This window comes from Mastigoproctus giganteus, chromosome 8 (assembly GCF_048544385.1).
Source record: "Mastigoproctus giganteus isolate SK-2022 chromosome 8, ASM4854438v1, whole genome shotgun sequence".
Lineage (NCBI taxonomy): Eukaryota > Metazoa > Arthropoda > Arachnida > Uropygi > Thelyphonidae > Mastigoproctus > Mastigoproctus giganteus.
Window position 1 is genome coordinate 147,287,895 of NC_143582.1, and position 6,000 is coordinate 147,293,894.

The window sequence follows — 6,000 nt, forward strand, 5'->3', positions numbered from 1 at the left end:
AAAAATTGCCATTTTTGGCACGGATTCAGCAATGGAATCGCTTTCAAAGTGGGATCCTTCAGCACACTTATATGATGGTTCCTACAAGCGCTCAAAGCGCCTTAATTTTCGTAATTGCCGAAAGCTATCAAGAATTTTTATTGATTATTATTATAAAATTCCACAGGATGGAGTCATAACTGATTGGTATGGAGTTTGTCTCATTTCTCTTATGCTGTGTTTATCAAACTTTTCTACAAAAACTTGAAAGATGGGCACTCATCCCCAATTCTTCGGTTCGAATTGCCTGACACGTGCTATTAGAAATGCACGTGTATTTCTATTTACCTCTTTATTAGAAATACCTCTTCAGCTATTTTACGAATAGTTAGTGTCTTCTATCATTCTGTACTAAACTGCGCACCTCGATTACTAATCCATCTTTCGTACTGTCGGAAGGGCATTCAGGATGCGCGTTGATCTCGACCAACATTCGCCCCACTTCTTTAAAACGAGGTAACCACTCAGACGCTCGTGCACGATTTATTGTTGCTTTGGAACAATTCTAGTCGCATCGGTTGATAAGTTTCATTGCTGTCTTTTCGATTTTCACTCAAAGCATAAATGCACATTGGTTATTGCGGTACGAGAGTACCGCAATAATTAACTAAACGACTTTTTCAACGCTGCAGGAAACCTTCCCCCAGAAACTTCCACAGCTTCGATAGTTAATCACACCGCGTAATGTGCATCTTTGGTTGGTTCTTGTTAATCATTGCTAGTAATAAAATCAACGACACATCGCTACGATGCATAAATAAACATTAGGAAATGACGATCTTTTAAATATGTATGCTTATTAAGGTAACCTAACCTTATTAAATGCGCCTGTCATATGTTAGTAACTGGAAAGCTCTTAGCATTAACAAATATCATTTAGTTAATTGTTGCCATCTCATCCAGACTTCATTGATATGCATCATACAAACACTACCTTTCAAACGTGGAACACGCGTTTGCCCCTCCCTAACTGAAGTAGCTCCTAAACGACACGGTGTCATTTATCAGAGAAATGCTTTTAATAGATAATTTTTGATGCACGTATTATGTGATGTATTTTTATGTGGATTTCTTCCTTTGGAATAATAAATAGGAATGTCTGGAAAAATTTTTTTACGAAGAATAAATTTTATCTTTATGAATGTGTAATGAGGGGTGGCACTTGAGAATATGATGCCTGCACCGACGTGTTGCTGTTAAGCTTAAAAAAAGTAATAGTCCAAATAGGTGGAAATCTGAAGGAGATGTCTAGAATGTAAAGAGATGATGGAAGAGAAGTCCAGGATCTCCCAAAACAGATCGTAGAGTGTTGCGATGATTTTATTGGCAATGTAGGGCTAAGCATTGTGAAAAATGATCCCTTTTCTGAAGGCGAAGATGCTGTGAATGATGTCAACATATTACCGACATTTATGTTCACTTCGTGTGAGATTTTTCAAACAAATATGCGACTGTTCAGAATAAGCTTTTCAGGTTTGTTAGCATTCGCGTGATTGGTTGCTGTTTATGGTCGTACAGCATGTGGAAGATTTCTTATTTTATCGCGGCTGTCTCCTTAAATGCGAAAACCAGCCATTTAGTTGTGTTTTCGATGTGTATCGTTCCCGAACCGCACTACAAATCTTCAGTGAATATCAGCCGTTTTGAGCTTCTTTCGCCTTCTTTTTCTCTCAGATACCGAATAACTCATGTGTGAAAAGATATGATCCCCTGTCATAACGGTATATATGCATATATTATTACGGTGTAGTAAATTACAGGGTATTCGTAAATGATCTTTACAATTTTAATTTTTTTTTCCTGAAAATACGTTTAAAGCGCAGTTTTTTCTTTTTAATGAAAACCTATAGCACCGCGAGTGGATTGAAGGTTGAGAAGATGAAAGTTAAGGTGTATAAATCAGCCAAAATAAAAAAAAAAATGTGAAAAATTATTAACGTTTACTGTGAGCGCTACATGTTTCTTGAGCAATAACAAACCGATGTCTTCAACTTCTTGCGCACAAGCTTCTATAATGCATATCTTGGATTCTTATGGTGCTGTCCACAAAGGACGGGCGTAGGTATTGTCTTTAACAGCCCCCCCCCCAGGGGAAATCCATGGGCGTGAGATGCTGGAGTCAATCAGTAGGGCCTCTAAGCCAAATTCATTGATCATGAAGTAGTTCATCTAGGCACCGTTCACTGCATTATGAATGTGTGGTGGAAAAACCCAGTCTTGTTGGTAAATGAGATTTAGAATGTCTTCCTGCATCTGTAGTATTAACTGCCCTATAGCATGTCAAGATATACAGTTCCTATTATAGAGTTCGTATTATACAGTTACAATGTTGCAGCAAATTAAGTTTCATTAAAAAATTGACATACAAAAGGCCTTGTCTGACCCAGACACCATTTGGATATATTGAAAAATATCGCTGTCTTGCGACAAAAATACGCAGGAGGTTGCAACTCAGGAGCCAGATTGAAACATTTTTAGTTGATCTGTCCAATTGGTATATATTTAATTTGCGCTTTTAATGTGCTCTATGGAATAAAATATTAAAATTGTAAAGATTAGCGAACATACTGTATAACCATCGAAAAAATCAGCGTTTATGTGGAAACAGGGATGCTGCAATTCTTTGCAATTTACAGGTTCAAAAGCTAGTGATTTTTTATTGCTGATAAAATATCAAAGTAAAATTAAACAAAGAGAAAAAAAGGACATTAGTTCTTTTTTCTTTCCCTGGCAGCTTCAGCATCGAGCAGCTGCAGCATCCTAAACGTCCATTACTCTCCAGATATTATCAATACCAGAAATGAAACGTAAGATAACGGAAGAATAACTTACCTGAAGTAGAATCATCTTGGCTAGTCTGACTACTCTATGAAATATGAAGTATTTCATGGGCCTAAAGAACACCTCTATTTATATCTCCTCCACTAGTTATGATTTTGACGTAACCACTTGAAAGGAAAATGACAGCAGTACAAAGCAGCTTCCTATAGAGCTTCTGACCCATTTCTTCGAACTGAGAATCCATTCAGATAGGCAAAGGTTAATACTTCTTCAATTTCATCTGTCATTCCCACATCACTCTTTCCCCCTCCCCCCTTCCTCCTCCTACTCCTCCTTTCTCAAGTTAGAAATGCACTGGTTACCTATCAAAGGCCTACGCATGAAGAGAACGTTGCCTTCTCTCACGGGTCGTTTGCGTCTAGAATCTGCCCTCTTAATGGTGTCATCGGCAAACAATAGCGATGCTTCTTGAAGATCGCTCTGAGCACGCAAATAAAACATCAGTTCCAAATAAAGACTATCGTACGCGCTATGGAATCTACTTTTATTTAGAGAATTATATAACACCGAATGAGTAAACTAAACTCCTTAGAGACCAAATTTACCTAACAATTGTGTTAAATAAGCAGTAATTTCGATAGGGAAAAACGGTTTTTCATAAGAAACTATGTTTTGGAGGATAGTTATTTTATTCTGCTGTGCATCTTAAAATTGTACACACGCAATTTCTAACACTGTTCTACGTGTCACGGAATATGAAAAGTTTGGTTTTGGAACGTGAACCGCTCATTAGGTTTCAGCAATTTTATTTTTTATTCTTTATTTATTTTTTCATCTTGTTCGTATATGGCATTATAAATATTTCGTCTCTGTAATGTAATAGGCGTAATTTTCAGAGCATTGACTCCAACACCGACAATAACAACAACAGACTTTGAAACTGCGATTTTCAATGTCCATTGCAAACTAAAATGCAAGTTACTGCTCCCTATCGCGTCTCTTTGTTGTTGTTTTGGCAAGATCAGAGTCATTTGCCCGCCTAAGTGACATCAGAAGTCACCTTCAGTTTTATATTAATCAAGGGTGACACATTAGCATTTACTGAATATACTTCCGTAAAAAAAGACTGAGATAATACTGAACCTCCAATTTTTTTTTGGTTAAGGGCTAATACAGATAAAATGTTGCCAGTCGCAGGTCGCATAGGTTCTCGCAAGCCGCAAGAACAGCCCTTACTACTTATTATGCATTCTTGAAAATGGGATTTAATTTTTTATTGATAAACGTTTATATTTACAGTTTTTTAACAATTCATTATTTACGAAAATCCAACACAAATATTACGAGAGACACAAACCACATTGTTATTACATGATTGTAAAATATTGTTAAATATCGAAGAAGAAAAAACATGGTAAATCAAAAAGTAAAAGCAATTTGTTTGAAAAACTAACATCCTATATCAGTATACGTTCCCAAGGTCGTCATACCTATTACATTATTGAGATAAGTCTACAAGTGTATGTGTCACCAGCTGTGTGCCTGATGACACAAATCAATATACAATGGAGTATATTGATACTCCACTGTATATTGGAATATCAATATACTCATATATTTTATACAGTGGAGGTGTAATCATGTCAAATCCGCTTTCCGAGTCCATTAGTGAGTACTGTGATCAGATTTTTGTAGTCAATCACTTCAAGATGCACAGAAGAATGCTAGCACAATTTAGAGAGAAAGATGTATTAGTCAAAAACAAGACGTATGAATGACTGGAAGATTCCATCAGCAGAAATAGTAATCTGCCTGTTTTCTTGAATGAGAGCAGTAACTTGCTGTTGAAACCTTTACACTCATTCGTACATCCTCTTTGACTATTGCATTTTTCTTCATATTCTGCTGAGATTGTTCTCTGGATCTGGGGGACTATGATCCCTTCTGACCACAAAAATCTGATGAGCGTTAGTGTGGCAACATCAAGGGACATTTCAGAAGATTATTTGAAATGTAGAAATCTAGATACAATGAAATTGGCCGACCCGCGTGTATATGGTGTATCTCAACGCCAGGGGCCGGGGGAGTTACCCATTTAAAAACACCGGATACAACATACCGATGTGCAGTCAATAATCATTTTTATGCAAGTTGATCTTTGTCCGTCGGTTAATGTAACGAGCCTAATAATACCAAAAGGTTCCATTATTAGGTTCCATTTGAACCTAACATTAGTCCATGGTACAGTTGGTAATAACATTTTGCTTGTAATTGTATCATGACCAACAGACAGGGTGATAAAGAGAAGGAGTTTAATATTATCTGCGAATCATAAGAATATGTCATCAAAATTTGATTATTAAATGGATAATTAAAGCAGGGAAAAGGATCCTGAATTACATCCCTCATTTCTTTACGGTTCTCCAAATTGATAAATAAATAAATATGCAGGCTGCTAAAGTACAGCAGAGCAATATTTCCATCCTAGCTTAAGCAGCAAGGGATTAACAATTTGTATTATTATTATTATGTCTAAGGTGGCACCTAGACTTCCGTCTATCTCCACCTGATAAACTGAATTTGCGCAGAACCTCTGCAAAACAGACTTGTATGGCAGGTCTCTTCGCCACCAAGGAGCAGCTGGTACCTGCACAGCTGCTTCCTAATGGCCGCCCATAGTCACTTAGTACTGAGCCTGGTCTACTATTTTAACGTGCCTCATGCACAAAACAATTTGTATTGTAATATTTAGATTCAATGTACGATATGTATAAACTACAGCTTCAGATAACTCTGTAGCGGAAGTATATTAGACGGGAATTTCGCAGACTCATTTAACGCATGAGCTCACACAATTTATATAAGCCTATCACTCACGATATTACAATGGTCAATGTAAGTTTTGATCCACAATGGGCAACTTTCATTCAGTTTTATTCGACTCAGAGACAGCTTTCTAGTGTTATCAGCCTAAACCCAAACCATTTTAATACAAAGTTCCGATTGCTAGCTACATGAAGATATATTTCGAAGGTATTGCTCTGAATAACTAAACAGACATGTTAAAGTTAAGATTAATAAACAGCAATAATAAACAGTCATAAAAACTTGTATGGTCAGTACAAGTGTGTCTCATCTGTCGCTAGTATACTGTATTGTACTGTATGAGGAACCTACGCT